Source organism: Chionomys nivalis, chromosome 17, assembly GCF_950005125.1.
Source record: "Chionomys nivalis chromosome 17, mChiNiv1.1, whole genome shotgun sequence".
NCBI classification, from domain to species: domain Eukaryota; kingdom Metazoa; phylum Chordata; class Mammalia; order Rodentia; family Cricetidae; genus Chionomys; species Chionomys nivalis.
In genome coordinates, this window is record NC_080102.1 from 2162811 (window position 1) to 2175460 (window position 12650).

The following is a 12650-nucleotide window of genomic DNA, read 5'->3' on the forward strand; positions in this document are numbered from 1 at the left end:
CCAAGTTCAATGATTTAACGACTGCATTACCCGTCACATCAAAGAGTGGCGAACCCCTAACAATGGAGATCATCCTCCTCTCTACTGCCTGTCTGACCAGCAGGGAGGAAAGAGCACGTAGGGGGCAGTGACAGAAGGGGAAATTGGTAGTGACGCTCAAGCTTCCTTCAGTGTCCTTCAGACTGTAAGACACTTGGCTTATCTGTGTGCTGTGTGTGTGCACATATGCATGCATGTATCCATGTGAGTGCAGGTATGTATGTAGATGTGTGCATACATGTGAAGGACAGATGACAACCTCAGGCATCATGGTGTTCACCTTATTTAGAGACAGGATTTCTCATTGGCCTGGAGCTCACGAAGTAGGCTAGGCTAGCAGGCAAGCGAACCCCAGGGATATGCCTGTTTCTACCTTCCCAAGTCTGTAAGTCCAACAGCATGTCACCACCATGTCTGGGTTTTTAAGGTGGGTTCTAGGTATTGAACTTTGGTCTTACCTACTTGTAGGACCCACTAAGCTATGTTCTTTGACGTGAAATTCAGTATAATCATAGAGAGTTTTTGTTTGCATTTTAAAAGACAGCCTTACTATGTAGCCCCTGTCTGCCTAGCACTCACTATGTAGACCAGGCTATCCTTGAACTCAGATTCCTCCATCTCTACCTCCCAATGCTAGGATTAAAGGAGTGCAAAAACAGTTCAAATAAATTTAATTAGTGGAATGAGCACAATTTTAGATATGCAAATAGATGTTAAACTTGGAGAGAGGGGGAGGAGGGGTAGCACCTTTTCTGTTGACAGGAATTTGTATATATGTTCAATATATGATCATATTTGTGTATATGAAAGAGAAAGTAATGACACACCTGTGACTTGCGAACAGAGCCAGAGGTAGAGAGATGGCAGAGGCTTTAAGGAAGCAACAGAGGGGCCTTCTGAGCCAGGATCAAAAGCCAAGGACTTGTTTCCCGGTGAGACCTAGAACCAGGCTCAAAGCCCATAGACTTGCTTTCCCGTGGGACCTAGAGATCATTCATAATTATTTGAAGTCTCAGTTTTCTCATCTGAAAGAATGTCAGCTCAAGAAATCAGCGGCAGATTTGATTGGGTGACTTGAGAGGAAATCCCAGTCAGACTCAGTCCATCCCGGCTCATGCCTGTGACCCACATGCAGGGGGGCATGGCCAGGAGGCAATCTCCATGAAACACTGGGACTCTGCAGACCCAGAAGAGAAGGGAGGGGTAAAAAAAGAGCGGTCTCCAAGAGAAGTTAGTATTGCTTCCTAGACGGTGGGCACAGGGAAGTGAAATTTTCTTTAATGCCACAGAAGATTTGAGTAGAAAATAATCAGATTCCTAGGGTAATGCATTTTCTCCCCAGTCCAGGAAATCAGCACAAGGACTGGATCCAAGGGTGTTAAAATATAATAGAGTTAGAATCGCTTATTGCCAAGATCTTGATAACGAGATTCAGACACAGGAACCACCAACCCCAGCTGCCAGGATTTAAATCAAGTTAAGTCCAATCAATCTTCAGCATATTCAATGAGGAAAAACACTTTCTACAGCGCCAGATCTGGACTCCAGCAAAGGCTCTTGGGCCATGGGAATTCATAGCCCTCTACAATGCCGCTGCACTCCACAGCAATGACTTCTCGCTGGGGAGACGGGCGTTTTGTTTGGAGATGGCACAAGGCCAGACTGAGCAGAGCCTTTTGGAGGCACTGGAACCCTCAAAGTGTCTTCAGTCACGGTCAATGTGATCTCAGCTCACACAATTAGAGTCAGTGCAGTCCTTTAAAGAAACAAAACTACAGGAAGGAGGACCCTGGGTCCGGAAGGACCAGAAAATCCATCAAAACAGAGTTTGCTATAGGGGAAGTCAGGTGAGCAGTTCAAAGGCTCTTGGCTCTGTTGGTAAACCAGATGGGGGCCTTGATTGGGTGAAATGACAGCTGGGTGATATTTCTTATTCTTGTGTACACAAAGCAGGTTGGAACCAGCCTAGGCTGCGGTGGCCGATTGTGTCTGAGATGAGGAGGCACTCCCAAGCATACCTGACTCTTTGGAAATATGTTAAGTGGTAATGATGATGGGTAGGGATTCCAGAGATGTCAAACGTCTTTAAAAGTGAGGAAAACCCAAGCCTGCCACCCTTCGGGTGGGACACCATTGCAGGGCGTGTGATTCCTCTGCTGTGGAGTGTGCCAGAGGACCACGAATCTCACCTGACACAGAGCTGGACGAGATGACAGGAAACATGTTTCTTCAGGAAGATGATGAGGATGGAAGTTATCAGTGAGATCAGCTAGGAAGTGTAAGTTGGTAACAATAGAAGCCACCATTTTTTTTTCAGAATTGTCTCCCTTTTTGTTGAAAAACTTTTTTTCATGTGATATATTTTGATCCCTTCTCTTCTTTATTCTTTTTGCTTAATACCTTTGGAGGCAAGGCAGACACCATAACACAGATTCTCGGCTAGTTTCCCTGGGGTTGAACTGCCTTTCGTAGTGACTAAATGTCTGGCATAAGTCATTTATATCCCTGTGCCCTGGTGTCTCCATCATGTACAGTTATACTTTTCTCGTGTGTTTACGTACTGTGTATTATATATATTACGTATAAGATTTAGTAGTACCCACTTTAAAGATGTTCTATGAGGAATTCTGTGTGTGTGTGTTGTATACTGTTTCAAGCAAGCGTAGTATAGCTATTATATTTCTTGTGGGTGATTGGAACCAAATATATATTTAGCATAAAGCAACCAACATATAAACATTTTTAAGATGGAAACAATGCAGAACTATTCATAATCCTTCCATTTATACAAAATGGAAACATATGGTATGGGAAGTATTAAGTTGGTAATAATAGAAACAACCATTTATTTTCGGAATTATTTTTCTTTTTATTGAAAAATATTTTTCATACATTATATTTTGATCATGACTTTTCCTCCCTTGCCCAACTCTTCCTATATCCTCTCTACATCCCTACCCACCCAACTCTATGTCCCTTCTTTCTCTCTCTTTAGAAAACAAACAGGCAAAACGACAAAAAACAGAAAAGAAAAAGAAAAAACACAAGAAACATACACACAGAAAAAAAACCCTCACAAAATTGCAAGCCACAAATTTAGGAGCTATAATCTGCAAACAAAAGACCAATAGGAGAAAAAAATATTCCCAAACAAAGCAATATGAGACTAAAAGCCTACAAAATGCCCATCTACTGCTGGGCGTGGAGCCTGCCCTTAAGGGTAGTCAGTATACCCAGTGGAAAAAAAAATTTTCCTTTGAAAGCAGATGTCAGTTGGAGATAGTGTCTTGGTTAAGGCATGGGAGCTCATTTCTACTTCCCCCTCTTAGATGGAACCCCATCTGCTTGTACCTATGCAGGCTCATGCACGCTGCCACAGTCTCTGTAAGTTTGTGTGTGTTTATGTGTGTGTGTGTATGAGCGCTCACGTGTGCGTGTGTTTCCTGTTGTGTCTGGAAGACACTGTTTTCCTGGTGTCATCCATCCCCTCTGGTCCTTACACTCTTTCTTCCCCCTCTTCTGCAGAACTCCCTGAGCCTTGTGGGGAGGGTGTGATAGAAATATAACATTTAAGACTGAATCTTCCGAAATGTCTCACTCTCTGCACACTGCCCAGCTGTGGGTCTATGTTTTAGTTCCTATCTACAGGAGGAAGCTTCTCTGATGACAGCTGAGTGAGGCACTGATCTACGGGTATAGCAGAACCTCATTAGGACTCACTTTATTACGATGTTCCTTCAGCAGGACAATAGTATTTGGTTATTAATCAAGTTTTTGACCGCTTGAGCACGGCCGGGCATGGTTCCATCTCATAGAGCAGGCTTTAAATCCAATCAGAGATGGTTGGCTGCTCTGACAATATTTGTGCCACTGCTGCCAGCTACAATGCAGCTGGGTAACCATTGTAGATCTCAGGGTTGTAGATGGGTTGTTGGCTACCTTCTCTTCTGTAGCATATAGAGTACCTTCCAGTACCATAAACACTAGTCCCTAGGGGTGAAGGCTCTAGCTAGGCCACAAATCAACTTCTCTGTATCCAGTGTTTGTAGTAGATTTTTCTTTGGGCCACCAGCTCACAAATGAAGACCTATTATTAATTATGAAAGCTTGGCTTTAGCTTAGGTTTGCTTCTAACTAGTTCTTATAACTTAAATTAACCCACACTTTTTAATCTACATTAACTGCGCGGCTCAATACCTCATCTCTCTGTATTGCCCATCCTGCTTCTTCCATGCTGGCTGGTGACTCTGTCTCCCACCTAGATTCCTCCTCTTCCTCTCTCTCTCTATGCCTGGAAGTACCACCTATACCTCCTGCCTAACGACTGACTGTTAGGCTCTTCATCAAACCAGTCACAACAATTTATCTTCACAGGGTTTACAGATATTCCACAGACCTTACCATTAGTAGCCTTACAATAGCTTTTTGGGATGTCCGGGCTTTCTCTAGAGCTCCTTTGGCCAATGACTCAATTAGATGTAACCCATCCCTGACACAGGAGGTTTCATTTGGTGATGAGAGATATCTAGTTAGGGATTTGTCTCCCCAGTCATATGGTAACTCCATATAAATTCCTTTCATATGCTGGGCAGTGCACATCTTTCATCCCAGCACTGGGGAGGCAGAGACAGGCAGATCTCTGTGAGTTCAAGGCCAGCCTGGTTTACAGAGCTAGTCCTAGACAGCCAGGTCTACACAGAGAAACCCTGTCTTGAAAAACTGAAAAAAAAAAAAACTTTCACGTATGTATATATTTTAAGAAGCTTCTACAATAGTAGGCTCCCATTTGACCCCTCAAACGGCCCTTAGTTTTATTGTCCTTCACTATATTCCCGTCTTATGCCCCTCTTCCATCCCCCCCACTGAATCCTCCTGGTTCAATCTCTCCATAACTGGACATATTTCATTTCCCTTTCCTTAGGAGATCCTCCCCTCCCCCAGTCCCTTATTCTATACCTAAACTCTTTAATTATGTAGATGTTAATACACCAAGTAAATGTTTAAAAGCTAACATCCCCATGTAAAAGAAAACCCACAATATTTGTCACTTTGGGTCTGAGTCGCCTCACTCAGGATGTGTTTTTCTAGCTCCGTTCACTCACCTGTAAACCTCATAGTTTTGGTTTTTCATAACAACTGAATAATATTCCATGGTGTAAATTTACCTCATTCCCATTATCCACCCATCCATCTAGACATCTAGGCTAGAAACAACCATTTCCTGCTGCAACCGTTGTTTTTCTCCCCATTGATCATATGGGGCTTTATTATTGTAACAAAATACATTTCCAAGCTTCTTTAACAATAAGGTTAGTCGTGAGATTAGATCAAAACCAATGTGATAAAATAGGTGTTGAATGGTGCTTCCAGGAAAGTTCCTTAAACTGCATTAGTTGACTTTTACATCATTTTGTCACCAAATTTACTCTTAACTATGGTTCAAGAATGGTAGCATGAGTTGAAATCCCAATAATCTTGCAAATCTAAAATGTAAAAGCATACCACAGAGATGATAGAAAGAAAGAATTGAAAGGATAGTGGGTCCCCAGTACATAATGGAGTATCTTCTACCAGTCATGAGCACCTGTCTTCTGGGCCTCTCATTTGATGAGACAGAACAAAAACCAAAAAAACTCTTTCTGTGGGCTAATGCTCTTATACAAGGTAAAGATTTGCCACTTGTATTGGTTTAATAAAACACTGATTGGCCAGTAGCCAGGCAGGAAGTACAGGCAGGGCTACTAGAGTTGGAGAATTCTGGGAGGAGGAAAGGCAGAGTCAGTCACCAGCCAGACACAGAGGGAGCAAGGGGTAAAGGCCACACAGAGAAGATACCAAGTTATGTAGCTAAATACAAACAAGAATTATGGGTTAATTTAAGTTGTAAGAGTTAATTAGTAATAAACCTGAGCTAATATGCCAAAGAGTTTACAATTAACATAAGCCTCTGTGTGTTTCTTTGAAACTGAACAGCTGTAGGACTGAGAGGGACAGAAACATCCATCTACAAACACTCATTGGAGCTACTAGCTACTTAGAATTTCTGTTTCCTATCGTTAAACCAAATCACTGAGTTCTTTCATTGTCTCTGCCCCATTTTCTGTTTCCTGAATGCCGTGGATTCCTTTCTCTTGGCTGGTTTCCTGCATTGGTGGAGCATGGCGTAGGTTCATGAGACAAATACATAACAGGCAAACCTTTGGAGATTTGGGTCTTCAGATAAAATACTTGTTTGGTTGCTGTACAGTGGATAAAGCGGGAGAGACACTTTGTCCTCTTGTACTACATCTTCGGTAGGTAATTTTTTTGTGGTCCATGTTGAATGCTTCTGCTCCATCAGAAAGGAGGCAAACAGGAAGAGAAAGGCCAGCTCCCTTTCTTAAAGGATGGCTCAGTTCAGCTCTCATCTCACTTGCAGAGAAGAGCTACCTGCACATCCAGCTGCAGGAGAGGCTGAGAAAAGCATTTTTTATTCATATCTAAATGTATATCTAATTTTAAAATCTAGATTGAAATCAGTTTCACTCAGAATTTGAAAATCTGCCCCCTTATCTCTAGATTGCCATAGGGTGTGTGTGTGTGTGTGTGTGTGTGTGTGTGTGTGTATGTTTTACTGGAAATTGACCCTACATCCTCACATAGGTTAGGTAAGCACTGTAGCTGAACTATGCCCTGGCCAAGCCTGCATAACTTCTAACTGAAAGTCTTAAATTTAAAAACATGAAACATTTTGAAAAATGATTAATAGTGTTTATTAAAGTGCAATAAATGTGTACCATCTGACCTCCAAATTCTTTTCTCAGGTACGAGCAGCAGAAAGAAGCAAGTATGTTTAGCTCAAAGTACATTCATAGAAACAGGAGTCATAATAGCTCATAAATGACCTCTAATATCCATTAATAGAGTGGGTAAGTAGGTAAGTAAACACTAGAGTGGGGTGTTTTGCAGCACCAAGAATGGACAGCTATAACTAGCTCTATAGAATGGATGAATTTCACAATTACAGTGTTGACGGAAGGAAGTCAGGCACTAGCTAATGTGACCTGTACTGTCCCATTTATATCTGTTACAGGAAATAAAGATAGTGATTCATTTTGGAGGAAGGAGCTGACCAGAGGGTGAGCCTGCTCGGGTCTCTGAGATGCAGGTTGCTTCTCTTTCTTAACCTGGGTAATGGCTGCATAGTGTGCTCAGTGTATGATTACTCATTTAGTTGTGTGTTTGTGGAATATTCCTTTTCACTGTATAAATATATATCGCTGTGATTCATTTAATAAAGAAGCTGATTGGCCTATTGCTGAACACAATAAAGTTAGGCAGGAGAGCGAAACTAAGAATGCTGGGAGGAAAAAGGGTGGAGTTTGGAGACACTAGCAGATGCAGAGAGAAGCAAGATGGGCATGCCATACTGAGAAAAGGTACCAAGTCACATAGCAAAGCATAGGTAAATAATATAGGTTAATTTAAATGTAAGAGTTAGCTAGGAACAAGCCTGAGCTATTGGCTGAGCATTTGTAATTAATATTACATCTCCATTTGGCAGTTATTTGGAAAGTGGTGGGTGGGAAAGAAACACCTGCCAACATGTATTTATGGTATGAATAACTTTTGCATATATATTATGTCTCTCTGATAATAGAATTCCAAGCATCAGCCATTTGACAGAGAAGGATTAAAGGAACACCAACAAAAGAAGTTAATATAAGCAGGTAACCAGTTACTTGGCACTGCTCAGGAACATTTTACTCAACAAATTTTCTTCAGTGAATAACCAGTCATTAAATATGGCAGTATATGTCTTCTTTGAAGTGAGAAACCTCAATATAAGGTCAAACAGCTATAGAAACCCAATGTAAACTGGACGCATAGGGGCTCACAGAGACTGAACGAACAGTCAGAGAGCCTGCCTGGCTCTGATCTAGGTCCTCTACATATTTGCTGTGTTTGTGTAGCTTAGTGTTCTTGTGGGACTCCTAACAGTATGAGAGGGGGCTGTTTCTGGCTGTTTTGACTGATTTTCAGACTCTCTTCCTCCCACTGGGTTGCCTTGCCCAGTCTTAATATGAGGGGAGGTGCTTAGTCTTATTGCAACTTGATATGCCATGTTTTATTGACATCCATGGGAAGTTGGGAAATTTTCTGAAAGGAAATGGAGGAGACATGGATCTGGAAAAAAGGGGAGGTGGGGGAGGGGACTGGGTAGAAATCAGGGAGGGGAAATTTCAATAGGACTGTAATATGTGAGAGAAGAATTAATTTTAAAAATAGAGATATTAAGACCATTATTAGTAGAGGTTGCTTGTTCATTTCCCGGCCGCTCGGACCCAAATAATCACACAGAAACTATATTAATTAAACACTGTTTGGCCTATTAGCTCAGGCTTCTTATTAACTAACTCTTATATCTTAAATTTACCCATTCCAATTATTTTGTATTTTACCACCAGGCTCGTGGTTTACTGGAAAGATTTCAGGGCATCTGTCTCCTTTGGCAGCTACATGGCATCTTTCTAACTCTGCCTACTCTCTAATATGTATCTCTTTCAGCCTGGCTATAATCTGCCCTGCTGAAATAGCTTCTTTATTCATTAACCAGTAAAAGCAACACATATACAGAAGGACTTAGCACACTATTTCCCCTTTTCTGTCCAAATAAAAAGGAAGGTTTTAACTTTAACATAGTAAAATTACATATAGCAAAACAGGTTTCAAACAAGAATTACAGTTACAATATTTGTATCTACTTTATCTTTTATTATAACTAAGGAAAACTGTAATTATAACTATCTAATTTTCAACTCTATCAAAGAACCCCAGAAGGATATAATATCACCTAAAGAAGTGCATTATAAGCAACTTCCAAAACTCTAGAATTGACAGAGACATCTCACTGGTAGGACAGTCACGAAAAGTTTTTTTTGTAACATTGGGGCATCCATCTTCAGCCTACAGGCCCATAGTGTCTGGCAGACTTTTTCCATGAAGCAGGAAATTTGAAAGACTGTTTTTGCCTCTGTTGGCAGTTTGTCAGCCACTTTCTTTTGTATTCTGAAGAATGTCTGACAAACTCTTTCATGAAGCAGGGACCCTGAAGGACTGTTTCACCTTTAGTCAAATTCAGCAGTCATTTCTCTGTGGGTCCTGCATGTCTAGTTTATATAGCATACCATCAAGCAGTTCAGGAAAGAGCAGTTTCTTGCCCAAATGGTTAACAAACTCCATAAGGAACCTCTTTGATGTCCATCATTCTCTTGAAGTAGATTGGTGCTGCCAGGAACAGATGTGTCTCATTGCCATGAAAAGTCCTAAGTTCTTAAAATATTTTAAATGCCATATTCTGTTAGTCTTTGAAAGGTTTGAATAATACCTACCCATTTGAAATATATCTCTGTAAATCTAGAAAACCTAACTAACATGACTATCAATTAACCTGTATTTCTTAATTATACATTACATTACATTTTTAAATGAGTGGCACAAATACAAAACTTTCATCAAGAGCATCTGAGATGAACATTCTTATCCTGTCTCAACAACAAATACTGAAGAGAATTATTTCACGGATGTGGAATCAGGTGTATGTAGCAAACAAATTGCTCAGAGTGGTGAAGGTTGGTTCATAAGCCCCAAAGAAACTCTTCCTTTATAAGCTGGCTCGGTCATAGCATCTTATCCCAACTGGAAAGTAGCTAAGACTGCTGCCTAGACAATGTCTCCCTCCTGGCCTCACAATCCCACAAGGCTGCAGGCCTGATTTCCACTTGCTGTGTGCTGCCTGCCCTCGGAAGCTGCCTTTCTCGGCTCTAACCACACCCTCAGTAGGAAGCTAAGACCACAGTGCTCACATCTCTCAGGCATGCTGCCATGGGACCGACAGGCATGTTGCTGATGGTGTGGAAATTTCAATTTTTTGTCAAGTTCTCAAAATTCTTAATGTTGAAAGAGTGGCTATGTTTAGTTTTTTAATTCTGTCTATTTGAAATTTGAAAATGGAGCATCAACCATTCTTCAGGGTCCAGAACGGCCTTACCTAACTAGCAGCAAACACTCTGTGTGCTCATGTCTAGGGCTGTGGGCACCTGTCTACACGGTACGACACCTGTCTACATGGTACAGCTGGGTCTCCCCTAGAATTGGTTTACAACCTGTGACCACTGAATGCAGTCATGAAGGTCACACGATCCCTACCCGGTTGAAAGAGGCATTATTTGATCCATTGATGATGAACTTTTAGTAAAGTACTTCCCTGTGACTGTGAGATATGGGATTGACAAATTTTGATGAAATTGAGATAAGTCAGAAGCTCAACAAGCTCTCTGGGATAGCGAGGCATGAGAATTCTCTGAGGTGGGCAGAAAACCTGGAGACCATTGCTTGAACATGTATGGTGTGTCAGGTGGAGTGTACACAGTGAGCTTTGTAGGTCATTTTCCACAGGAAGTGGACTCTGAGTGTGGAAAGGTCCCCTGGGAAATCACCTCAGTTAATACCTGAAAGAAACACGGGCAGTGAGATTGGGCCAAGAACGCAGTGGAGTGGTGACGGCGTCAGGGAAAGGGTCAGTCGGTACTCCTTCAGGGACCTCTGTGGCCGGGAAGGTCCTTACCAGTCATTCTAAGCACAGAGAGGTGGCCTTCATGTCCTGTGACACACTTAAGTCACTGGATGTCAGCTGCCACTCAGGAGGGGACAAAATTTGGAATGACTGACTCCCTTTAGGTGAAGACAGTCTCTGGAAGGGATCCATCTGTCAACCATCAATAAACAATACTTCAGGCAGTAGCCTGGAAGGAAAGGGGGTGCTGGTCCCCATCGGGTGCTGAGGCAGTCAATACACTAAAACATCCTCTGTGCAATCAATCAGTCCACATGGCAAGCCCATGCCACAACAGAGCCACCTTTTAAAATGAGGAAATTGACGCTCAGAGAGGGGAACTACCCTGTCTAAATCACACAGCCGGTATCTGAGCCCAAGTTAAACTGATAAACATCACGTGCTGGCTACTACACTCGCCTGCCTTAGAAAGGCAAAAGGGAAAGGTAGGAGACAGGAGGGTGCTGGGACTGGCCTCAGCTTCCTTCACAGCTCTGTCTAAAGTCGATTAGGGAGATTTGGGCAGTGGCCAAAAGCAGTCCATGGAGTTGCTAGCTGACTGCTTTGATGCTTACCAACCTTGGTAATCATTTAACTTCTGTGTGCTTCTGTTTTCTCATTTGCAAAATAACAGTACAAGTTCCCTTGTGATTATTATGAAGTCTCAACGAAGGAATGTGGCTCAGGGGTAGAGCATTTACCTAAAAAATGGAAGACCCTGCATGGGTTCAGCATGCAGCAGCATTTTAAAAAGGAAGAGGAGGCCTAGGGAGATGGCTCAGTGGTAAAGTGTTTGTCTTGAAGCTTAAGGACCTCAGCTGAATTCCAGAAGTCATGGAAGAAGAAAAAGGGGAAGGAGAGGGAGAAGAAGGAGAAGAAGCAGCAGCAGCAGCTGGGCACGCAGGTGTGCACACACGTCATCCCAATACCAGGAGTTAGAAGTGTAGAAATAGACAGAGCTCTGGGGCCTTCTGGCCAGTTAACCTAGCTTACTTGATAAGTTCTGGGCTAGTGAGAGCCCTTTATCAAAAAAAAAAAAAATAGTGAAAGGTAGACGGCACCCCAGAAACAATACCCAAGACAGTCTTCTGGCCTCCACGTGAGCAGAGCATGGGCCTGCTCCTTCACACACCATACACTCGCAGACTAAATAAAGTAAGAGCGAGGAGGTGAGAATAAATACAGGACCAGCCAGGTCTGTGTCCAGACTGTGACAAGCACACAGGAACGTTAGCTATTTTTGCGATATTTTCATCCGCAGTAACTCTTGACAGTGCAGGGTACACTGTCCTAGAGCTACCAGAGGTGGCCAGGCAAGAGAGAATTCTCTCCTCCCGTCTTCAGAGTGAGCATGACCTCGTTCTAAACTACTAGAACTTTGAAGAAATAAAACCTGTATGATTGGTTTTATGATAGTCTTACTATACAGCCCATGCTGGCCTTGAACTTCTCACCTCCTAGCTTAGGCTACCAAGAGCTAGGATTAAAGGCATGCAATTCCATGGTAAGCTCAAACTAACTTCTTTTGTTTTCAGCCACTGTGTTTATACTAGTTTACTACAAAAGCCCCACAAAACAAACACACTAAATGTGTATCTTAGTGACAAGACGCCATAACCACAGCAACTTTTTTTTTTTTTTTTTTTTTTGGTTGCCCATCCTGGAACTGTGTAGACCAGGCTGGCCTCGAACTCACAGAGATCTGCCTGCCTCTGCCTCCCCAGCCCTGGGATTAAAGGTGTGTGCCACTACTGCCCAAATGTTCACAGCAACTCTCATAAAGGAAAACATTTAATTGGGGTGCTTACAGTTTCAGAGGTTTAGTCCATTATCTTCACGGCAGGACATAGCAGCATGCAGGCAGACAGCATCGTGCTGGAGAAGGAGCTGAGAGTCTACATCCTGATCTGCAGGCAACCGGAAAGGGTCTGTGTCATGCTGGCCAAACTTCAGCTTATAAGACCTCAAAACCCACCCCCACAGTGACACGCTTCCTCCAACAAGGTCACACTTCCTA